This window comes from Lissotriton vulgaris, chromosome 5 (genome assembly GCF_964263255.1).
Source record: "Lissotriton vulgaris chromosome 5, aLisVul1.2, whole genome shotgun sequence".
NCBI lineage: Eukaryota > Metazoa > Chordata > Amphibia > Caudata > Salamandridae > Lissotriton > Lissotriton vulgaris.
This window is the reverse complement of record NC_141693.1, coordinates 1,708,753,735-1,708,779,707: the sequence shown is the minus strand read 5'-3', so window position 1 is coordinate 1,708,779,707 and position 25,973 is coordinate 1,708,753,735.

The window sequence follows — 25,973 nt, the reverse complement described above, 5'->3', positions numbered from 1 at the left end:
ACAGACGGATACATTCATTTTTGTTGGGCCGGAGTAGATTTAGTGATTTGTCCAGAATTACAGGATGTTGAGCGTCCCTGCTGAGGCTCGAACCCGGTTCCTCAGCTCTGAGGTCAACCACTCTAGGCGTTAGTCAACATCCTCTCCCTACACATTGACGCTTCCTTATGAAAGGGGGGCTTTGGCGTGCCAGATCTGCGACTATACTTCCTTGTGATGCAGTGCCAGTTTGTGTACCACTAGTATGATATTGATTCATACTTGCCTTATGTATAGCTGCAGAAGGACCAGGCGGGGTATACTTTCATCTATTCTCCCCCTGTTTATACGAGGAACACCATCCACTGCTAGCTGGACATGGGGGAAACTCAGTCGATGCTTGGGTGGGGGTTTACTTTATTCTCCGACAGTCTCTCTGAAGCATTACCCATGGATTCATCTCACAATGGAAAAACTAGTACAGCACACACTAGATAACTTTCAGCTTTGCACAGTGGGGCACCTATTCTCGGAAGGCCATGCTATCACCCATGCAGATACTGCCCGGTTTAGCGACGCTACATACATGGACAGCTTCAACCCAGATGACTCCACAATACTATATGTGATAGACTTCCATCTTTTCCACTGGAGCCATACAAATTCCGCTGGTGACTCTAGTAATTAACTATATTGAGCAGATTAAACTTGTCTCCAAGCTCTTGAAGGCTAGTAGCGCATTGCCAGACTGCACTGATAAGGTCATGGCTGCTTGGGAAAACGATCTGGGACCCACAATCCATAACAAGACCGGGTGCTATTGTTGTACCCAAACTAGGCTTACTTCCCCTTAATCATTGTCATTAGCATCTATGTTATAAGTTTCTTCATTATGCATACACCACCCCTCAGGGCCTGGTTAGAATCGATTTCACATGCCCACACCACTGCCCCAAGTCTAGGCCTGATAATGCAGATTTCATACATGTAGCCTTGTTTTGCCCAACTATTCAAACGTACAGGACGAAAATTCTCACCCTTGTCTCCACCATGACTGGCACTACACTTGTTCCTGATCCCCTACAGTTCCTGCTTGGCCACGTCAAGGATATCCCACCCGCCACATGCAGATTCACCGCTATAATGCTGTTACTTGCTAAATGAAGTCTGGCGATGTGCTAGTGCGGAAGTAGGCATTGACCCAATGACCCAGACTGGTAAAAGGATATGATTTACTGTGTTGCAACAAGTGAAGAGTATGCCTCCCTGCAGCCCTTCTCCCCCCATAGACATCTGCCACCCACTACGCGATTACCTAGTGTAGTTAGACTCTAATCTTTCTGATTAAGCTACTCTTAGGCCTCGGCTCCTAGATGTAAATAAAACCCCATTTTGATCCTTGCGTACCACTCTGTTCACATGTTGAACAATTCTTCAGTTCTATCTCTAATGGGTCTGATGCACCATCTATCTTGTGTCCATGTTTAACCTTAGGGTCACCTGCACCTCAATCGCAATTTTAAATTGTATTCGCCTGAGCAGCTGCCTGATGCTATTTCTGATTGTATGTTTATAGTGTTTATGTTAATAGCTCATGAAAATAAAGTATTAAAAAAAGGATCCTTCACTGAGAAAATATTCATGTAACAGGCCAAGAGTGTTTTTGAAAAATTCTGTCACTTTGTTCTCCGGTGTTGATGGTAAACCGAGTGGAACATTTACAGTAATTGACTGACTCCCTATTTATGTTCTGCCACAAGATCCAAAAAGACATAGCAGCAAATGATCTCAAAGCCTCTATCCCTTCCAGACTGGGGCATTTGTCCTCTCCTTGCCTCAGGATTTGAGTTATTTGTTCAAATCCTAGCAAACAACTTTGTCAAACTCTTATCGGTAAGCAATCCATGCCGTTCGCCAACAGATTTGTTCACAAGCTGCTCTTTCATAGTACCATCATGGCAACAGGCCCCACCCCCCCCCATCTTAGCATGCATCCCGCAAATAAATACACGTCACACAAGTATTACTTTGGAAAAAACTGCTGCAGGTTTATTACATACAACGTTATGTAATCTTGTGGGTCAGCTTACGGGTGATCCAAGGGGAGGCAGCATTCTCGCCACCTGTTCGCCTGATGAGCCAAGCAGCACCGTGGCGAACCACATATGTACTGCCCCTTCTGTTAATCCCTTCCAGGATCACATGACCATTGGTCCCTTATACTCGCGCCCCTTTCGGGGCCCACAACCGCCGGAAGGACTTACGGGGCGCCGACACAGGTTCCAGGAACCTCCCATGAGGCCCTTGGAGTTAGGCTCTGGTACCTCTATGTGCCGCGCTGAGGTACCCTTCGGTACCCATATGCTTCCAGAGTGTCCCTTTACGCCGACACGCTGGGTAAGCGGTAGGGTGGGAGACAGCGTGTCCACCCCCCAGGCGTCCACGGTGCGTCCGGTGCATCAAGAGGCAGAGAAAATGGCGAGGGGGACTTATGTACCCCTCGCCCTGCCTGGTGCACCGGACGTGACGTAGCACGCCCAGGACTCCTCCCTCGGCCAACTGAACCCCCCTCCCTCGGTGGACGAAAAAAGGGGGGAGGGGGAGAAGCCCATTGGCACTAGAGGGCCGCCCTCCTGAGTGGCCACCTATGCTGGCCTCGGGCAGCCACATTTCAGAGAGGCCCAAATTAGCCCAGGTCCATTTAGATGTTAAATCGGCAATCGGCAGTTGATTATTAAAGAAGTGCATCCGTAAGCTTGATGACCCAGCTAATTTTTGGCCTCTTTCTCTTTTGCATCTCCATGCAGATGTCTGTGGCATGTAACATGCTGTTGGACTTGCACAGGCCCTGATGTTTTTGCATAGTCCTTGGATCAATTAGTATTTTTCTTCTAACATTTTATATATTCCAGCCTATAGCGTGCCAGAAATGAGAAAAAGATCATTATTTTTTCAGGAAATCAACTATGTGGAATTGCCCCCTGTTAGTACGTAGCAGGGTGACCAACTTCTTTAGTTTTGGCAGAAACCTGAAAGTCGTACAGTTCTACAGTTTGCAGTTTTTCAGGGTTATGGTCCATTGCAGGAGGTTTGTTTTCTCTACAGCACGACATCCTAGAGTTAGGGTATGTGCAGTTTGTACTTCCTAGGGCAAAGCTTATGTTACACCTGGTTTAGTTGGGCTCCTCTGAGAATGTATATTTCACAAGTCACAAGACTACAGTATAGAACGTTATGATACTGATTAGTAAGTACTTGACCAATGCTTTAGTGTCCAAACTGCATGACCGGCGTGTTGCTACACACAGGATCTGAAGTACCCCCTGCTTGCTGTTTATGGGGTGTTTTATCTTATCTCATATCAGTCATTTCCTTGTTGCCAAAACAATTATTCCTAGTCCTTCACCTTTCAATACCTCTTTATTATGCCTGATTAGACAGCATAGTTATAACCGATTATTTAAAATATACATAGGGTGGAATTTGACTTCGCCAAGGGGACTAGCACTTTCTCACTTCACGCTATGCGCTATTTGGTGTATTAGTCCACCTCCTACGAACAAGGCTGGACTGGCAATTCTGCCAACCTCTGTGGGCTGGGCTGCAGAGCTGGGCGGGCTGGCATGACCCAACCAAGGAAGCCCCATGTCCTTATTTTCAGCCTCCCGCAGCGAGGCTGGATTGAACTCTTTTGAAGGGTTAATATTGGTTTCCAGTAGGCCCTGCCTACAAAGTGCTTGTATTGCAACGCATTGAGGCATTATTTTACGTCTCAAAAGTCATCAGAATTATCAAGTATTCAATTATTTATCCTATGCATGCAGTGCAAACTGAAAGCATTTTTTTGTTTTATTTTCCTACTGCAGCAGGGTTTTTTTTATAAACATTAGTCGGGATTCAGAATGGTTGCCAAACCTATTTATTGCTTTTGCCTCACTTGGATCCTTTCTTCCGGAATTGTGAGGTAATAGGCAGTGCTTTCAAATGGGCCGGTACAGTCCGGTACGGAGTACCGGCACTTTTTTTTTTATTTTGAGAGGGGGAGTACCAGCACTTCTCAAGAGAAATTATATACTTTTAACTGGAGTGTACAGGCCCTTCTCAGAAACAAGTACTTCTATTTTTCCATTTCAAGCACTGGTAATAGTAAGATTCCGTCGGGTGTGCAGATATTAATTCTCACGCGTTTCGAAGGCGCACCAGACGTGACATTAGCTTATATTGAGATTGTAGTCTTCCCGTGGGCGCACATCCGCTAGAACCGAGCCCAGTGCTTGCCGGGTGCTCAGTGCTGGCCGTGGCGCAGTGTATCGGCACAGGCAGTCTCACATCCGCGAGAGCCTGCGGCGTGAGATGACATTTCTCAGACGACTTTGACATTTTGTAACGTCCCTGCCTCGGGCTTGAGGGCTACCCCCTTCTCTGTTTCTCCACTCCAACTCCTCCCTGAATCAGTCTTTCTGACTCCCGTTGGTTCTCACGCGTGCATTTTTCCAGCTCCCGACTTTCTCTCCCCGCCATCTTCGTCAGTCTCCCTCTCACCTCCTTTCTTCACGCTTTCGCGTTTTTTCTCTATCGTTTTCTTTTGTTCCTTCATGCATGCACCCTTCCCCTTTCTCTCTGTGTATTTTTTTCCTGCTCCCTGGTTCATGTCCCCGCCTCTAACTCTACTGTTTTTCTCGAATGTTTCTTTGCCTCTTTAGTTCATTTTCCCAAGTCTTATCATTTTCACTCCACTCTGATTTCTCTCTCCCATAACTCAGAGTAGCCTCGCAAGCATGCCTGCCCCCTGGTGGAAGCAAGGAAAAAGGCCCCTTTGATGGCTGTTGTGCAAGTAAAATACAGCATTGTCAGGGTTTAATGGGCCCATAAGGATGTGCACCGGAGCGTCTGGGAAATGGGTGTGGTTAAGGGAAATGAAAAGAGATGTAGGAGGAACATGCTAATATAAAACACGTCCACAAATGTGTAAGAACATTGCAACACGCAAAATAGACTCTAAAATTACTACAAAGGTAAAAACGTCAAAACAACTTTAAATATATTCAAGCCCAACCTTGGAGTAAGTCAAGCACACTACCTTGACCAACCACTGCAACACACTGCCATAGACATAATGGACAGTAAACATAGCAGGAGGAGCCCGTAAACTCAGTTGAGTCCTGGATGATTTTAATATCATACCACAATGTCTCAACACAGGTAATATTCTAAAGATACATTATTGCACAGTAAAATAAATTACAAACGAATGAAAAGAAATGTGAGAAATACCAACGTTGACTATCGCGGTGTGTAATCAATCATGGGTACAGAAATACATTTCAGACAATAATATCCGTATTACTTATAGGTAAGTGTAATCAGCAACAAAGTGCACACATAGTGCTCATGAAAAAGTGAGCGGCAAATGTGAGGCATGTGACCAGGTGAAAGTAAACAGTGAGAAGGTGTGACTTTTAACATGTTACATAACATATGAAAGCTGAGGAGAAACTAATTTATAGAGACATGTTAAGTGCCAGAAGCTGTAAGTACGCAGAGGTTTTTATTGAATGCATTTCGACCTGTGTGTTTTAAGGTCCTCTTTAGGACAGGGAATACACAAAAAAAGTACAAAATGCTGCTTCCACCCGGGCAGGATCAAAGGAAAGGGACTAGCTCCCATGAGTACCCAGTATGGTGCTGGCTGGGGCCACACAGGCCTTGGGGCCCCCCTCGCAACCTGAACGGTCCCATCAGTGGCGGTGCCCCCCGGGCCACGCTGGGAACCTAAAGCAGCCCTTGTAAATTTTGTCAGACCAGCCTTCATATATTGCGTAGCGAGGGAGTGGCGTGAACGAGCCTGCCCACTACATGGGGGGAGGGAGGGGGGTTCGGTTCTTCCCCCAAGAAAAAATGGTGCATTCTATAACACAATTTTCATTATACATTCAATTATATTAGCTTTTCAAATACAGCAAAAGATGACCTGAAAGTGCACCATAATACAATAATGTTTGTTGGGGATCTTCAATTATTCCCTCACTATCAGCCTCCAACAAATCCCCTCATCTCTCCAGAGGTCCTCTTACATATTTTTCATTTGTTTTTCTAGCGCCTCTCATACTAGTGTAGGGTGTCGGAGCACTTTACATCACACACATAGAGAAAATGTTACCTGAGACAAAGGGGACCATGAGGTGTGGGCATTTTTCAGAGTTCTTGATCAGTAGAAGCGCAAACTCAGGATTCAAAACATAACAGTGGTTAGGATTGGCTTTACTGATAAGAATGTATTTCTACCCAAACAAACCAGTCTAAAGCAACATTAGGATAATGAAAGACTGGGAAAAAACATACATTTCTAACCTGTACTATACAGTTTGCATGCAGCTCTTAGATGGCAGTTCATAGCTCACTTAGCTAAATTATGATTGCAGCTTATGAACTGCACAATAACAAAAGGATCTCTGACAAAAGCAGTAACCCTCTGAGCCATGCATAAAAAATACACTTCTGTGATCTGCATGATACGCATGTTTTGCAGCAGGCTTGTTCGCCCTCTGCGTTGCCTTAGATAAGTCAAAACTCCCAAAACACAGGGCTACTGTAAATGAAAGTTAATGCCAGGGGGATTATGCTGGCCTGCTGATTTTGTTACTGTGGCCGATAGTACAGCTGTGCTGCAAAACCGGCTCAACAGTAACAGAAATGCCCCACCATTCCAGCCTCCTGGGGAAAAACCTGGTGCGGCCAGTCCGGCCTGGGTGCCCCTAGTGGGCACTGAGGCATCCACCACATATTTTAAGAAAGGGCAGGCTGCCAAGGGAGCCCACTAGAGCTGCTGGGGTCCTGAGTCTCACCCCATGGCCAACCTAAAAATTTGAGCTGTGGTTACCCAAGGTGGGCATCCACTTTTGAAAAAACAAAAAATTCTAACTACCGCGGGCACCCACTATAGGTCCAGACAGGTGAGCCAGAAGGGGTCACGGGCCCTGGGCTTCCCTGCAGTCCCCAAACAAAATAATTAATGTAGGTGTCCCAGGAGGACACCTGGACACCCACAAAAATAGTAACAACAAAAAGTGAATAATAAATGAGTGGCGGGAGCAGATAATTTATTATTCACTGCTCCTTGAAGGAGCGTTCTGTATGTTACACTTTTGGCAGCATGATAATGTGCATAGAAAGAGGGCAGGGCACCCTCCAAGCATTTTTTTATATTGCAGGGGGCTACAAGGAGTGCAGCAGCCCCCCAGCAACGTAACAAAAAACAGTAAGTCTCCTGAGTTATTAAATCCATGACCCCAGGAAAGCTTACCATATTTTTCAAAAACTTTCCAAGCTGGAGTTCTGTGCTCTTTGAAAAGAAAAACAATGTCTCTGAGTCTTTCTTTTAACACTTGTCAGCCCACAATATGCAATAATAAAAACTTTGTTGAAAGACCGACTCACAGACATGTTCTTTAAAAAAACAAAAACATTATTAAACGTTTTTATAATAATCACTGTTATCACATATTGCATTGTGTAAATTACTAAAATATACATTTGGTTAAAAATATTGGTGATTACTGGACAAAGATGATAGCTCTGCTTTATATATATTGATACGCTCATCTCTTGATAAAGCCAATAGGCCCACTTTTTATATTTTGGTGTTATGACTCTTTGACAAAGTCACTAAGTCTGTCTGCGTGCGTCTAGGACCTGCAAGACCAACTGCACGCTGCAAATACCAGAAGGCATTGTGCTGCAAGAGGTAGGGCACTTGTAGTGTTTTGGGCAAAGGGACTGACGCAGGCCAGGCCTTGCGCCCAACCCCATGCTGCCCATTTCCAAAGGTTGCACGCAGCAGGGGGTAGGGTGCTTGCCAAACGGCGTGGCAGTTGGATGCATGAGAGAGGTAGGTCACAGGGCCTGGTCACAGGCTACACCCTGCGACGAACATCACACTGCACACAGCCTTTGACATGCGTGGCGTGACACAGCCTTTGACATGCGTGGCGTGGGGATGGCATTATGAATGGTAATAATATCCTACTTTCCATTAAAAAATACTTAGAAATTCACTGAAAAGATCAAAGGTAAAGGGACATTATAGTCGGGTGAAAAAAGTTAGTTAAAATGTACTGTTTTAAACCAAAAAAAACTGAAATTCAACAGAAATTGTTATCTCAAAAACCTGTAACTTGTGCCCAAAATTAACTATAACTCGCACCCTCTGAGAATTATCTCACATAATACTTCACTCATTATATGCTATAACACCATTGATAACATCACTTCAACATCTAAAATGACATTAGTGATGACAGGATTATACCTGGTGAATTTCAGTGGTTTTATAAGTTTAAAAAGACATGATTTAACTGACATTTTTATCTAACAATAACGTCCATTTAATCTTTGTTTTTTTGCAGTGAATCTCTGAGTTTTGTTTAATGGACAGTAAGATATTATTACCATACCTAACAATAAATTTGCTTTAACCTTTATTTTTTTTCAGTATCTATTTATCTATAAATATATATCTATATGTATAGATATATATGTACTAATTTAATTGTACCTTCATATGAATGACCCAATCCTGAGTTATTCAATTTCAAAGCTTTATTCGACAAATGTCATAAAAGCATCCTTCCTAACCCTAATACAATAAATACTACAATTAAAAATAATTCTAAAACACATATTAAACATTTGACAGTCGAATATTATACATGAGAAGTACAATAAAAAAAATTTCAGTTGTTTCTATAAATAGTTTCTTTTTTAAAAACAATTCATACAATGCAGTAGAATAATTGGATTAAAACAACACTATTTCATGATATATTTACATTTGACTTTAAAGTGCGTGTACGAATTGACCATGCCCAGGCAAGAAATTTAGCTACGGCAACTACAAATGGTGTGGAACAATCCGATTCAAGTATTCTCAGGGCTGTCGATTGACTACGGGTGCCAATATTTAGGCACACTGGCTTCAGCCATTTACGTCTAGGGCTAACATATAATGGGCAGCAAAACAACAAATGGGAAATGTGCTCTATTTGATCCTTACAAAAATAGCAATGATCATCCCACATGGGAGACCAGTGTTTTTTGAATGCATTCACTGGTAAAGTTCCTATACGAAATTGAAAGTATAGTTTCCTATCATGTGGTCGTTCTATTATGTCCCAATATGTTTCGCAAGATGGATACATTTTAATATCACAAAAGCGAGTTGTCAATATTGATTGGGAACCTTTACAGAACATTGTTACGTAGACCATCTCCCAATATAATTCTTTCAATTTTGCTTTCGAAGGAAAGCTAGCCACATCATGGTTGCCCCAAAGGTGTTCCAACTTTAACAATACAAGAAGCCCCCGAAGTTCCTTTAGCCATTCAACACAATGGAAACGGTCGAACTCAACGACATCCTCCAGAGCTGCAGCATAATGTCTCAGCTCTGGGGTCACCATCAAGCGTCTCCAATATAGGAGTGGCCGTAGTCTAGCTATATCCTCGATATTTTTCTTGCCAAGGTCCAATTTCAGAGGAAGTGTGGGTGTGCTTTGTGGGACCATAACAAGCCCTCGTAAAAATCTGTTTTCTGCACGTCCCAACTCTCCCAAATTTGAAAACCCCCACAGTTCAGAACCATGTAAGCAGGCGCCTAATACTTTCATATTGTATATTTCGAGTGCACATTTAACCGGCTTTGTTAGCGATTTGCGATGTTTCGGGGCAACTGCACCAGCAAGCTGGTTAAACTTCAATAATGTATTGTCAATATGCGATTTCCACTTCATATTTCCCTGAAGGGTGATGCCTAGGTAGGTAAAGGCATCCACTTTCTCTAAAGGGGTACCTTTATATTTGATTACGCCTTTGAAAGAGGACTGATAGTTTAGGCACATGAATTTGGTTTTGGTGGTATTCAATTCAAGTCCCCTACTATCACAAAATTCACCAAAGGCATCAACCACTTTTTGGAGACCGCTCGGAGTGCATGAAAGTAAAAGCGTATCATCCGCGAACATTAGGACAGGGACGTGGGAGCCTGCTATAATCGGAGTGTCACTTGGGGATTTCATTAAATGGTCAACGATTCCGTTTATGTAAATTGAAAATAGTGTTGGGGCTAAGACGCACCCTTGCCTAACTCCTCGTTCTACTGGGAAGGGATCTGTGACTTCTCCTTGCTTACCCCATCTAATTTTGGCAAAGTTATTATCGTGAAGGCGGACTAGGAGGGTGATGAGTTCCTGGCTTAGTCCTACATCAGCCAGGGTCTGCCACAATTTTTCTCTAGGGACTAGGTCGAAGGCTGCTTTTAAGTCCACAAAGACAGCGTACAACGAGCCCTTTTTAAGTGTGACATTTCTCCAATAGATGGTTATAAAATAGAGAACTTGGTCAACACTACTAGTCAGTGGACGAAACCCTGCCTGGTATGGGGACAATATGTTCTTTTCATCAATCCATTGTTGTAGCTTATTCTGGACTAAGCGGCCCATGAGTTTTTGCGCTGTGTCTATAAGACTAATGGGTCTATAGTTTTGGGCTAATGTTTTGTCACCTTTTTTAAATATGGGGATAATTTCTGCTCCCTTCCATGAATGGGGCACTTCCCCTCCCATTGCCACAGCATTTGCCAACATTTTGAAATAAGAACACCAGGCATTCCGGTCCGATAAAAATACGTCGGCCGGGATGCCATCCATGCCTGGCGCTTTTCCCCCCGCTATACAATCCAGTGCTTTACTCACTTCCTTCTCATCAAATATTTGGTTTTTGAAAAAAATAGATGGGGGAGGTTGAGCAGAAACGTGGGCAGGGTTGCGGGCATACTGTGGTTTAAAAAACTCAGTCCATTTGTTTATTGCAACATTGTTTTGTGGCTGGGCAGCTATTCCTCCCCTCTCCCATTTTACTATAGCCCAGAAGCGCTTAGAATCCTTTGCTGCGCAAGCTTCCTTCAAGTCCAGCCACCCTTCTTCTTTCCAGCGTTTCTTGGCCCGTTTTTGGGTTTGTCTGTATACATCTCTTGCTCTCCTAATTGCTATTGTATTGCCTGATTTTAGTTCCAAACTCAAGTTAAATCGTGCCACCCTACAACTCTTATCATACCAACCTTGCCTTGGTTGAATTTTTCCCTCTTTACAGGGATCTACTCTTTTAGTAAAAAAACTTTGTAATTTATAAGAGGTTTTCGTGAGCCTCCATCATGTAATCATGGAAGCTAGGCATCCCTTGATGAGACTTGATGTTATTTACTTCATTTACTACTAGTTTTTTAAGTGCCTCTAATTTTGCTTTGTCCTCTATTAGCATTCTCCATTTGAGGTGGGATAGGTTATTCGAACCTACTACATCCTGCGTCACCATTCCAATGTTATTAGAATGCAGTATAGGCTCATAATAGGAATAGAAGGTCAATCGCAAGGGGTTATGGTCGCTTTCTAGTCTATCTTCTACAACCATATCTAGCATTTTACTCCAGATCCTTACGTCTAATAATATATAATCAATTCTGCTAGTTGATCGCCCTTTATCAAACGTATTGTTACCTATTAGGTCGGATGGCGAGCGCCCATTTGCCGCTCTCAAACCTCTAGCTAGGCAGAGACTTTTTAGCTGGATTGCCACACTACTCCATTTTTTAATGGCTAGCAACTCCAACTGTGGAATTCCCCACTTAGCGTCCTCTTCCTCAGACAAGATCCTGTCCTCCTCACCCATGGGCTCAAAAGTTACGTTGAAATCACCACCTACTATTATTTGGCTTTGTGGTGGTAGCGTTTCAATGTTCTGTTCTAAGACTGCTATGGTATTCGAAGATTTACCACTAGCCACTCCCCTGGCGTAAACATTAAACAAGATAAACTCTTGGCCGTTATCCCATCTAACAATGAGAGCCATAATATCATTAGATGGTATGGATAGTTGTTTTATGGTACAATTCAAAGATTGGCGTATTCATATTAACAGGCCTCCAGAGGGACGTCCTAGGCGATTTCTGGTTGCTGGAAGGTAAAAATGTAAATATCCCTCTCTAAAGGTTGGTGTGAGAGACCAGGTTTCTTGCAGCATAATGATGTCATGTTGGTCGATATATTCAGCCCATTCCAATGTGCTTATCTTACTTGCTATGCCTGCAATATTCCATGATACAAGGGATAGTAAATTAAGTTTTTGGTGATGTAATAGCTGATCATTTTCATGTTCGCTTGCATTTACTTTCATTTCTGATAATGCTATTTTTCCCTCCCTTGAGATAACCTTGGTCCCTTTCGCCTCAGTAGCACATGCAGTATCCTCAGCTGCTATCTTTGGCTCTTTAGGAGCAGGATTTTTACATACCATGTGAGTTAATTTCTGTTTCTCTATGTTCTGATTGGCCGAATGAATGCATATCATATTTCCTCCACTTAGATACTTTTGCAACATCGGCCTATTAGGGGAAACCGGATCAGGGCTTGTGAGTCAATCACATTCATTTAAATCGGATAAAGCCGAAAAGCAGTTTTCCAAATTTAGCCCCCAATCACAGCTTGGACCACCCCTAGCCCTTCTAGTTCCAACTACTGACCACTTAGTCCTTAGGATACTTGGTTTTGCCAATAGGCCTCTTCTGCTATAAAAAAAAGTCCAACGTTAACGGAACTATTTCTGCCGTTCTGCGTTGGGGTGGAAGAATGTTATGCAGAATGTCTGGTAATACATCTGGGCCCTTAAGGTTTAGTACCACACAGTCCCCGGCAAATTTCTTGGGTTTGGTCCCTATCCACTTTACTCTTCTTGCTGTTAGGAGATCTTCGGACAGCTTTTCTTTACCCCAAGGAGATATTTGGATATTGTTACCTAACCACTGCAAGGATTTATTTAAAAGGGAATCAGGAGTCTCAATCTGATCTTTTTTCAGCGGTGGGACGTTAGCAAGTACTAAAACTAGGGGTGAGGCTTCCACTATCAACTCTACAGGATTTAGATCTGGGTGGAGATCAGGTGTTAAAACATTCCCTTGGGTTGTCGGAGGGACTACAACTGTGGGGTTGTTAAGATCATTTCTGGCAATGGTTACACCAGTCTGAATTGGGTCAGATGTAACTTTTGGATTCCCAGTCATATTCACCTGCATCTCATCTATTTTGTTCATGATCGAGTTTGGAATTTCCCCCATGTTATCATTTGTTATTTTTAAAAGGGTCTCCAGTTTGTGTACTTTATCGGACAAATGGTCTATTTTAGATATGAGCGGTTTAATTATTCGTGAGATCCTGGATTCTAACATGCCCATAAACTTGTTCGATAGCAGGTCATCCCAATCTATAGTGCCACCCCCTTCCTCCCTTATATCATCAGTTACATTTTTGTGTTTAATGTTAGGGGGAGTTGCTGGTTTTTTGCTACTGGACCGTAGTCCTGGTCTTTTGGGGGGGACCTTAGTGGACCTTTTAACCGCTCTTGGAGCAGGGACTGGCGTTGGCGGGGTAATGCTCCCATCAACTAGCTCTAAGTCATTACAGGGCATGTGAGGGTCATCCCCCGTTAGTAGATCAACATTTATGACAGGTTGTAAGACATTTATAGAAGCATTGAATACTGGGCAATCATCATTTTCTACAATTTGAGAATCAATTAGATTCATTGCTTCTGTATCCAGTTCAATTAAACCTGAAGCTTCTCTTTGGGTGTAAGGAGGGGAGTCATCAAGCCCCAAAGAAGACCTCCGGTCGCTATTTATTTTTGCCCCCCTATGTACTAAATAATTGTCCATAGTATTAGCAGGGGTATTAGGTGTTTTCTGTTTCGACATGTTTGGACAAGATAGTAAGGTGCTACAAGCAAGATGTTAACCCTTGCGTATGTAAACAGTCAATAGTAATAAAACGCTGGGGCAGATGACTCACAATACTGATGATGTTAGAGTCCTGGTCCAGTCCAATCGTGGCCAGTCTTGGACTGTCCGCCCTTTGTCCGGGCTTCGTCCGGGCGTCCCGCTCGCGTCCTGCGATGCGGAGGACGGCGGGAATTTCTAGCGCCTCCGGGCGCGGTGACTCCAGAGATGGTGTTCCGGGTCGCTGGGCAGTCTGGGAAATGTAGTTTCCCTCCGCTCGGCGGCCGCGAGAAAGACTCGAGCGGTGGCGGGAGGGAAACCAATATGCACCAAGTCAAGGCAAGAGTTCTGGCAGCTCGGCACCCCCAGGCAAGTTGAAGCAGCTTGTGGCAGGACACCCTCTCCACCGAGGACGGCGGGAATTTCTAGCGCCTCCGGGCGCGGTGACCCCAGAGATGGTGTTCCGGGTCGCTGGGCAGTCTGGGAAATGTAGTTTCCCTCCGCTCGGCGGCCGCGAGAAAGACTCGAGCGGCGGCGGGAGGGAAACCAATATGCACCAAGTCAAGGCAAGAGTTCTGGCAGCTCGGCACCCCCAGGCAAGTTGAAGCAGCTTGTGGCAGGACACCCGCTCCACCGAGGACGGCGGGAATTTCTAGCGCCTCCGGGCGCGGTGACCCCAGAGATGGTGTTCCGGGTCGCTGGGCAGTCTGGGAAATGTAGTTTCCCTCCGCTCGGCGGCCGCGAGAAAGACTCGAGCGGCGGCGGGAGGGAAACCAATATGCACCAAGTCAAGGCAAGAGTTCTGGCAGCTCGGCACCCCCAGGCAAGTTGAAGCAGCTTGTGGCAGGACAGGAGTTATTAAAGGAATGGGCTACCAATAGCTGTGATTGTTCCAATTGTATGATGATAATACTTATCAAGTGCGCATGTCAGAGTGAGATACTTTTCTTAAAGAAATAGAAACACTCAAACAGGAGTTGCAGAAACCAAAGATTCCTTTGAAAAACAGCTGCTGGAGATTACCAACAAAATTGTGAAACTTGAAAATAAAAGTCAATAAAAAAAACTGATAAGATTCCTAAGAGACTATGAACAAAGTAGAATATCAACCGTCAGCCACAAATATGATGAGATCAGAAGAAATACTCAAACAAATGAACATCTGCAATCACTGAACACCAATAACACTGCTGCAGAAAGTGAATATAGTGAAATCAGTAAAAGTGATGTGTCCGAGTATGAAGCAGGTGGCTCTGTGGATGTTGTCATCAAAAAAGCAGTACATTTGAGGGTGGAATTCAAGCTAATCGGTCAAGAGAGAAATCAACAGCAATGGAAGAAAGACAGAGGAAGAGGAAGGGGCAGCGACAAAGGCAGAGGCACAACTGCAAAAAAAACAAAAGAGGACACAAGAAAAGGGACACCGTCCCCATGGGAATTACAACACAGGGACAAAAGAAAGGATAATAGTGAATAACACCCCAAATGAGGTAAATTTACCTTCTACCACTCTAAATTATACTAAAGTGGTGGTCCTACGACTGAGGTTATCACTTTGCCCTATTAACAATTTTAGCTATGCACATTGCTGCATTGATGTTTTTCACTTTGTAAGAAAGCTAAAACTGAGAAAATGGTTCTATTTAAAAGGCAACCCTAAACCAAAAGAAACCACTCAATGCAAACCTTGTTATTCGACTATAAGTGATATTGACACCTTATTCACACTAGCAGAGCTTGACTCTGAAAAGACATAGGTGATACTTTTTTATTTGGCTGATCAGGAAATCGATCTGGAAATGAACTGCCCAACAACTTCAGAAATAGATCTACCTTCACCCTCACTTTGGGCTACGATGCTATTGATACTTTTGAAAAAACCACAGGTGATGGACAGAATGCAGAACAATGTCATACATTCACCCCAGTACAGAGATCTGGGCCTAAATCCATCGTTGTTTTGCACTCCACACCACCCCAGTTCAGACATGGCCATACGTTTGAAGCCATGGTCATTAAAGACCTTCAGAAATTAGCCAAAAAACAACCATGGCTTTACGACAATCTCTCAAAACCAGAAAGGCAAGCTGTCAGAAAACCCCAGAATGACACTATTATTGTTATCAGGCAATCTGGCAGGGGAGGAAACGTGGTCATCCTCTCCAGAGAAATAGTACCTTGCTGAGGGAGACAGACAACCTAATAATAATAACTGTTATGAAATTACCAACCAAGGAAGTATCCATAAATCCAACGTACTGTTCCATGACAAATTGACTCAATGGCGGGAGAGGGGACTCATTGAGGGGGAAGAATTCAAATTTATAACTGTGAGTATCCCAAAACATCCATCCTCTTACCTGTTACCCAAGCAAAATAAGAATTCCACAAACCCACCAGGAAGACCTATTGTCTCCTCAAAAGGTTCATCCCTGAAAAATTCATCACGCTACATAGACTACTTTCTACGCTCATTTGTCACCAAACTACCCTCCTACATTCAAGATAGGGACTTCCTCAATAGGCTTGAAGATGCAAGATGGGAATATAATTTCCTTCTGTTGACCCTTGATGTCAACGGTCTCTACACACAAGTATCAAACACGCTAATGGTATTCTAGCTTGTAGACACTTTCTTCGAGCAAGATCTCTCATTCCTCTTTCACACCAGAAGGATACTTGAGATGATCCAATTTTGCTTAGAGAACAACTTCTTTACGTTTGAAGATAACATTTTCAGGCAAAAGCAGGGGACAGCAATGGGAACCTGATTTGCTCCCAGTTATGCCGATTTATTTATGTGATGGTGGGAGCAGCAGGCAGCGGAGGTAATTGACGAGTTCCACTCCAAAGTGGTTATGTGGACTTGCTACATAGATGACCTTTTCATCAAATGTGTCAGGGCTCTGTGAGCCTTACCTTATGCTCACGGAGCTGTCTCGCAGAGGCACTATGAACAACTTCCATCGTCCCTTACCTTTCTCTAGTGATAGCAAAGACACCAACCACCGAGAAGGTTAAGACTCGCAGAGGAAATCCTAAATGGTGTAGTGCGAGTTCTTGTGCAGGTAGGCCTGGTTATATGCGTCCCATGGCTATATAGGAACCCATGTGGGAACAGCAACCTGTAGGAGCATCTCCCTGGTTACAGACACACGTTCATTCACCCAGATTATGCAAGAGCACTAACACAGCCAGTCCTGCCGCCAAAAGTGGGGCTTGGATAGGGGGGTGGGCATCTCTACTAGTTGTAGCAGCCCAAATCATCACAAGGTGAGAGCCTTTGATGTTGCTGTTCCTGCCAGGGGGAGGTGTGAAGCACCTCTACCCAGAGCAGGCTTTGTTCCTGACCTCTGAGAGCACAAAGGCTCTCACCCCATGAGGTCAGAAACCTGTCTGGTGGTGGCTGGCTGGCCATTACACTAGAAGCTGGTCGTTTGTCAGGGGGAATCTCTAAGATGCCCTCTGAGTGCATTTTATAATAAATCCAACACTGGCATCAGTGTGGTTTATTATGCTGAGAAGTTTGTTACCAAACTTCCCAGTTTTTAGTAAAGCCATCATGGAGCTATGCAGTTTCTAATGACAAACTCATGTACTCAAAATGGTTTCACTGCACTTACAATGTCTGTGAATGGGACAGACACTGTAGGGCATATTGCTCATGCAGATATGCCCTCACCTTTTGTATGGTGCACCCTGCCTTTGAGGTGTAAGACCTGCTAGAGGTGTGACTTACCCATGCCAATGGCAGTGTTGGTGGGCATGGCATACAGGGATGTGGGCCATGTCGACTCTTCAGTTTCGTCTTCACTAAAACATTCAGCCTGCAATGGCAGTGTGTTGGTGTTAAGGTGAGGATCTATGAGGGTGGCATAATACATGTTGCAGCCCTCAGAGGCTCTCTCTGGTACAAGGCCCTTGATGTTAGGGGTATTTTTACAAGGGACTTACGTGTGGCCCGGAGGTGTGCCAATTGTGGCAATAAAGCTACAGTTTTAGGAAAGAACCCAAGTGCTGGGGCCTGGTTAGCAGGGTCCCACAGGGCCGTGGCTGGAGGACAAGGCACGGGCGTTCCTTCGTACAACTTGAGGAAGAGGAGTCGAGGCAGTATGGCAAGGGACGGCAAAGTCGTCCGATGGGTATCCGATGTGTGTAGATTGTGTCCTGGTGCTGAGTGAAACAGCTATCTGGAGCCGTCCTTGCCACCAATGTGTGCGGGACGCTGGGTCTGATTGAAGCCGTGACTTCAATCAGACCCAGCGTCCCGCACACGACTTTGCCGTCCCTTACCATAGTGCCTCAACTCCTCTTCCTCAAGTTGTACGAAGGAACGCCCGTGCCTTGTCCTCCAGCCATGGCCACGCAAATCCGGGATTATTGGATTACCCGCTCCTTACCATGCTTCACAGCACTGCTTCATCTACACAAACCCGTCCTGAAGATGATCCTGAACCAATAGGATCGAAACGTCGTCGACTCCTCAGCTCATTAAATGGCGCGCCTACCATGATGGCTCAACTGAATTGCTCACTGAAAACAAAAATTCTATTGTATTGTTATATGAGCCACCTCGTCGTCCTCATTCACTGTATATATTTGCACAAATTCCACCTCACTCGCCGTCCCAGCTGATCTCAATTGTCGCTTGTGTCCCTACTCGTATGTCACAATCACATACCGTGCACAAAGTCCAGTTTTGGGTTTGTTTTCGTGTACAGTGCTGCTACAATTGTTCTCACCTTTCTTTTTGAATACATGATGCTCGAAGCACATTTCTAAAATCTATTGGAGTCTCCTTATTTCTTTCCATGTAATGCTTTTGCATATCAATATAACTGTCTAAAAATAATACCAGTTGGGTCCTTGTTCATAATTTATACATGTCCTACCCTGTCCTTACCTGTTATAAGGGTTATACTCCTGTAGCTATTTACAAGTCCTTTTAAGTAAGGCAGACTTACTGGCTTTGTCAAAGTGCCAAAATACAAAAAGTGGTGGACCTATTGGCTTTATCAAGGGGTCAGCACATCAACATATTTAAAGCAGATCTAATGGCTTTGTCAAAAAGTCAACAATAACTATAATCAAATGTATATTACATAAATTCACACAGTGCAATGTTTAATAATAGTGAGTGTCTCAAATACTTTTCAACCCCTTACCTGCTGGGCCGTCCACACTCCCTGCCACCCCAACGCCCCCCCCCCCCCCCCCCCACCACCCCCATCAGTGCAAAACCTTTTTTTGGCTATTTGGGGTAGTTTGCTAGTTTGCGGTTGGGGCTCCATAACTTTTTTTCCCACACAAGATATCCACGCCGCGTTTGCATCCTTTTTTGCCAACATTCTGGGGATTCTAAAGGTACTCATGGTTTGTGGATTCCCTTGCATTGTGATATTTTTGAGAAAAATAGGGAAAAGTGCTCCAGATCAAAGTGTCAGTTTTTTTCTCCTAAAAATAGCATCCTTGAATGGTGTGCTGTACTAAAGTCAACATCTTCCCAGCTTTCAGGAACATGCAGAGTTGAATAAAAAAACGAGTTCCAGCTTGTGGTGGAAACTAGTGTGAAACCCAATGGGTGATCCAGAACAGCTATATATTTCTGAGCAGTAGTAAGAATTCTGAATTCAGCAAGGGGTCATATGTGTAGACCCCTCAGGGTTTTCCCAAGGAAAATAACATTTGAAATAAAGAAATATTGAAAATGAGTAGGAAAAAACAGCCATATGTGACAACATTTTCAAATTTACAAAAGCAATGTACCGTTACATCTGCTAGACCCTTCTTATTGCAGGACTATATATATATATATATAACAAAAAAGTTGCCTCCAAGATGAAGCCACAACCACGGTAAGTAATCCTTTATTCGTGAAATGCAGGAAAAACAGACCAGCTGCTTCTTTTGCAAATGTTTTGAGCCACCGCTACCAAGGCTTCATCTTGGAGGCAACTTCTTTGTTATATATATATATATATATATATATATATATATATATATATATATATATATATATATATATATATATATATAGTTAGGATTTTTTCCCTATGGGATTTTTGAAAATTCTATGTCTAATAACTTTGGCGTTTGTGGACGGAATCGGCTGAAATTTTCAGGAAAATGGCACATTTTGTTTCTGAGCAGCCCTTTAAAATTTGGGGGGGTTTCGTCAAGGGGGGGCCGAGAAAAAAGGGGGGTCCCAAAACGCGTTTTCCCCATGTTAATTTCCATAGGGCGGTTGGCCTCACTTTTAGCTCGAACGGCTGAATGGATTTGCACGAAACTTGGCAAAATTGTAGGGACTGTTAGCCCGATGTGCCTTTGCTAGGTCTCAATATATGTGCTCCAGTGGATTTTGAGAAATTAACGTTCAAAACAAGATATATATCTGTAACAGCGCTCCGGGCTGCGCTCCGGTCCGCTTACTTTTCGCGTAACGGAGCTTTGCGATGCGAAGCTGATTGGCTCTTCGGTGTCTGTCAACATTCTAAACAGTCCGGAGCGGCCGCCATCTTGTCTCTCGGTAGGATCGAGAGACAAGAGGAGGCCAAAACAAAGCTGGAAATTACCATAAGGGGGCATAGTAGATCCTCGTTGACCCCCTAGGTTTTATGTGGAGGTTGTAAAAGGTACCAGCAGGGCAAAAAAAAAAATTTTTTTTTTTTTTTTTGCGTGGTGAGCGCCTAGTACGCGAACCGGAAAGCGTTCTGGGCAGCGTACTATAAGGAAAAAAGAATGATAGACTTTTCAAATACTGTATGTTAATTGTTTGTTGTTTTTGTTGTTTTTTTTGTTTTCTTTATTTTTAAAGTATTTTTTTTATTTTGATTGTGTTTCGTAATTCTTTAAACTTTCTAACATTTCAGTGTCAGAAATTTCAAAATTGAATATAGGGTGTAACATGTCCTCATTTTGAAGCAGGTTATCCACTGCTTCAACACATTGTAGTAGTTCCTGGTCTCTACTTTGATCCATAAAATCATCAATTTTGTCTTGGCTGCTCTCCTCCAGTACAATTGTAAATTTAACTTGTTGCTCGCCTTCCATTTTGCCTGAAATTTTGATTAAAAAAATATATATTAGTAGAGATAGGGCACTGTTGGGATTAATTTTATCAGTGAATTTTTTTTGGCAGTGTATAGTATCAGAGTGGAAATAGGACTATAAAAAAGTGTATGTGATTTAACCAAGACAAGCCTAATTCCATTCATAACTATAACAGAGAAGTCTATCTAAATCCATAACTACTACAGAGGGATAGTGTATATCTATCAGAAAAAGTCTACCATATTAAGTTATAGTGCACAATATACTTCAGTTTTATAAATAACAACTTACCTTCACAAACAAGTTGAAGTGTTTGGTAGCTATTCAAATGTGATGTACAACAAGAAATAGTAGTCAAAATGGCTGTGTTTTCTTCTCTTCCTTTATATATATTCAGGTATATAACCAATCAAATGTCAGGTAATATAAGTAGAAAATGAAAGTAACATTTTCATTGGTTGTCAATTCGAATACTTCAGATGTGTTTTGTGAAGTAATTTACCTCACGGTATTTAGAGAGGTCTACAGACTTAATGGCTAAATGGAATTTCAATCAAATTTGTGAAAATGAAAGGGATTGTTATGTAGTACAAGCTAATCTATATTTGGTGAGAGTGTCTCCAGTCGTTTTTCTGTGAATTACTTTCCCACCTTTTTTTTTGGACCGCTTCCCGGGAAGCGGTCCGGTCCGCGAACTAGGAGCGTAACGGGAGTCCACCATTTTGTGTTTCGGTCGAATTAAGATATAAAATGGAGGGCAAATAATGTTCAGAATGGGTAGAAGGGGGCACAGTACAAGTATTTTGACCCCCTAGGTTTTCTGAGGGTGGCTGAGGAGGACCATATGTGCGGAGAAAAAACATTGTTTTTGAAATTTTGCGCGGTTAGCTTCCAGTTCGCGTACCGGGTAGCGCTCTTTGAGCGTAGTTTGTTGAAAATTACAGAAAAAAGTTAGAGAAAAATAATAATTGTGAGTGATCAGATGAAGGGTAGCTCTGAGAAGAGCTTTTGGGTTTATGGTACATTTAGGTACTTATAAGTAGGTACCAATGCACAGTCTTAAATTCAGAATGAAAATTCTGTTGCCCTCATCTGAGAAGTGAACTCCATCTCCTCTGTAGATATCTTGCATGTAGTAACGCAAGTTATTGTTGTACAAGGAGCCCATTCCATGGTCTCTCATGTAAGCTGAAACAGATTTGTTTACATGCTTCCTCGCTTTCTCAATTTGTGGACAAAATTGGTTGGACCACCTCCATTTCTGTCTTTGGCATATATTGGAATATACCAAGGCAGTTTGAGGAAAAAGTGCCATTAATTGCTCAAAGGTGTCCTTTAAAAGCATTTCCAGGCCTACCCCAGTCAAAGTGCCCAAATCATTACCTCCACAGTGCACTATTAACAGGTCAGGTTTTGGCAAATGCATAAAGGTTTTCACCAATGGTATCAATTGGTGACATTTTAATCCTCTTTGGCCCAACCATTTAATTTCCACATCTTGTAAATTGAGGTTAGGTAAATTTCTGTTCTCAGCATACCTTTGAGCCCAGTGGATGTAACTATGTCCAACAATCCAGACCTTAAACATTGTGGGAGAAGGTTGTGCTGCAGTCAGATGAAGTGTGGTAATGAAAGGGCAGTTGAAACAGTAGGAGTTTGTAAAGAAAAAAAACTGTGGATTTCCAGTGCTAATGATTCATTAGCAGTGATTGGTGCATTTCCATTTCTGAAAACAGAAAGTTAGGGTGCATGGATGTGTTCTTTGAAAGATGTAATTTGAATGGTCAAGGAAGAAACATTTAATGAAAGATTGCACTGGATACGCAGGTGCACTGAGAGTTCAGAGTTCAATTGAAACATTGTTGTGTGAACTTGCAAACATGAGAGGTCTTCCAGGAGGTGGTTGCTATGGAAAAAAGGCAGAGAGGGCAGAGGGGGGAAGGGTTTTGATTTGAAAAAAGTGAGGGAAGAGTTATGATTGGCTAATATGAGAGATATGAAGCAGCATTTTTTAAAATTGCACTGAACCCTAATTTTACCTTTTCTGGTTTTTTAATTTATCGCCCTCCTGGAGGCAGCAATGTCTGGGCTGCGAATTTGGCCAACTTTATTTCACCTTATTTCTGAATGCCCAAAATTTGACCATACTGGGGGATTTAAATCTCCATTTGGAGGACAAATCAAATAACACGGTTGTCAACCTTCTGGAAGATCTGACTACTCTGAGCATGACACTGCGGAATGAGGGTCCTACTCACCAAGCTGGCCACCTGTTGGACCCCATTATATCCAACATACAGGAGTTAAAATGGTTGAAAACCGACCCTATCTGTTGGTCTGACCATTTTTTAACTCTTTTTAGTATTACCCTTATTGATTCTAAGCCGCCACTTTCCGCTCGGCCCCCAATTCTCATGAGAAATTGGAAAAGGTTAGACCTGTCCGAGTTGCAAAATACACTAAAAATTCATCCCCCCACTTTTGGCACTGATATGGAAACGATTGCGCATGAAGCCCATATCTGGCTGGAGAAAGCAGTCGATTTCTGTTTGCCCGCTACTAAGTGCAGAGGTAACGTTCATCGCCCTCCAGCCCCTTGGTACAACGATGAATTAAAACTAGAAAAAACCAAGTGTAAGGCATTAGAGCGGAAATGGCGCAAACATTACGATCCTTCAAAGAAGGAAATATATCGTAGTGCCAGAAACCTCTACCACAGGGCCTGCACTAGAGCCAAAGCATGCTACATAACTGAGACTATCAACACAGCCGCAAACAAAGCACGGACTCTCTTTAACACAGTTAAGGAACTGGCCGGAGCAAATTCTATGGCGGCCGCACCTCCCTTGACCCCTCAAAAATGTCAAAATCTTGCCACGTATTTTGTGGAAAAGATAGATAATATTATTGCCAATATTAATCCTCTGGTGAGGGATGACGGGGAAGTCCCGTCTCCATCTTTGGTAAATCCAACAGGACAACGGCTTGACTCTTGGCCACCTATCTCCTTGGACATTCTGAAATCCCTAGCTACGTCCATCAAATCAGGTTCTCCCTGTGATCCTCTCCCCATTAATATCCTGAGGCAACTGGATGACTCAGCCCTGGGGACTATTGCTGAGACATTAAATGCCTCCATTCATCTGGCAACTGTCCCAGCGGCTTGGAAGCATGCCATGGTCAGCCCTCTATTAAAAAAGCCGGCGGCTGATCCTGAGGTGCTGGCCAACTACCGCCCAATTTCCCTGCTACCTGCATTCTCAAAGATCTTAGAGAAGCATATTCACGGTGTACTCTCAATATACACGGAGAACAATAACCTTCTCCATTTTTCTCAGTCAGGTTTTAGGGCGGGCCATTCCACCGAGTCCGCCCTCTTGGGAGTCACCGAGAAGATCAGGGGACTCTTGGACGAGGGGCAAACGGTTGCTCTTGTCTTACTTGATCTAAGTGCGGCCTTCGACACCATCTCACACAACAGACTACTTGCTAGGCTGAGTGATGATGGTGTCGGAGGGAAAGCGCTTGACTGGATCGCGTCTTACTTGAGCAACCAGACGTTTCAAATCTCGTCCTCGCAAGCTCAGTCAGACACCTTTCTTTCTCCACATGGCGTGCCTCAGGGCTCAATTCTGAGCCCGTTATTTTTTAATCTGTATCTCCGCCCTCTCGCCGATTTAGCAGAGCGAGTAGGCCTAGAACTTATGACATATGCGGATGATTCGCAGATTATTTTTTCTCTCACCAACTCAAAGCCCTCATCCCCCTCTGCGTTGAAATTAGGCCTTCAGGAAGTCTTCAGCTGGATGTCAACAAATCAGCTGAAGCTTAATGGGGAGAAGACGGAGATTCTTCTCCTAGGTAAAAAGAGAGATCTATGGCAGGATACCCACTGGCCGCCTTCCCTGGGTGCTTTTCCCAGCCCGGCCACTCAAGTCAGAAACTTAGGGGTATGCATCGATGACTCCCTATCGAAGAAACAGCAGGTAAACAAAGTAGCTGGTACGTGCTTCACCATCCTTAAATGGTTGCGGAAGATCATTTGGATGCTGCCTATGGATACCCAGAAGACCGTAGTCAATGCACTGATTACATCTAGGCTTGACTACGGTAACATCTTGTACCTGGGCTCCAACTTAGCTGTGATTAGGCGGCTCCAACTGGTCCAGAATTCCGCTGCCAGGCTGCTATGTAAGATCCCTAGGACAGCTAGGATCTCGAAGCACCTAAAGGACCTGCACTGGCTTAGAGTTGAGAACCGGGTCCGGTTCAAAGCACTGACCTATATGTTTAAGATCAAGGCAGGGACCGCACCAAAGTACCTGCAGAATCTGGTTAGGCCCTATGTTCCTGAACGAAACCTCCGCTCTTCAAATGGAGCTAACTTTGTGGTTCCTAGATTTAAACTGGCCCGTATGGGGGGAAAGTCTTTTTCCCATCTGGGACCAGTTCTTTGGAACTCTCTGCCCCTTACCCTGCGTAAGGAGGTAAATCTCGCCAGCTTTAAGAAAGGCGTAAAGACCTGGCTTTTTGATAAATAATTGTGGTCTTAATTGGGCTGCTGTTCTGTGTTTTCTGTGTTCTCAGCTTTCCTATTTTGCGCCGGGAAACCCTTTGTGGGTATCTGTGCGCATTATAAGTGCAAAAAATAAATAAATAAATAAATATGTGAAATGAATATCTGTATTTCTGTGCTTTCAATAGCTGCAGCCTCTGGAGTGCATCCTCTTTCTTCTGCTGAAGACAATTTGGTGTATTTCTGAGACTGTTTTCAAAACTCAAAAAGTATTTGCTAAGGTGAGAAAAGATGTATTTAATTTAGATAGAGAATAGTATGATTTAAGGAGAAAATGATGAAGAAAGCTGTGTTTTTAAAACGTGGATTGGGATTGTGCTGATTCTTCAGTGATTTTCGTTTTTTGGGGCTGTACTTGTGGCCTTTTCACCAGGGGTATTTGAGTCTAGCATGGGCCTAGTCTTTCTGTGGGCTGTCTTGAACTTAAACATCATGGAGGGCATGGATGGATTAAGATTGTGCTGATTTTTCAGTGATTTTCGTTTTTTGGGGCTGTACTTGTGGCCTTTTCACCAGGGGTATTTGAGTCTAGCATGGGCCTAGTCT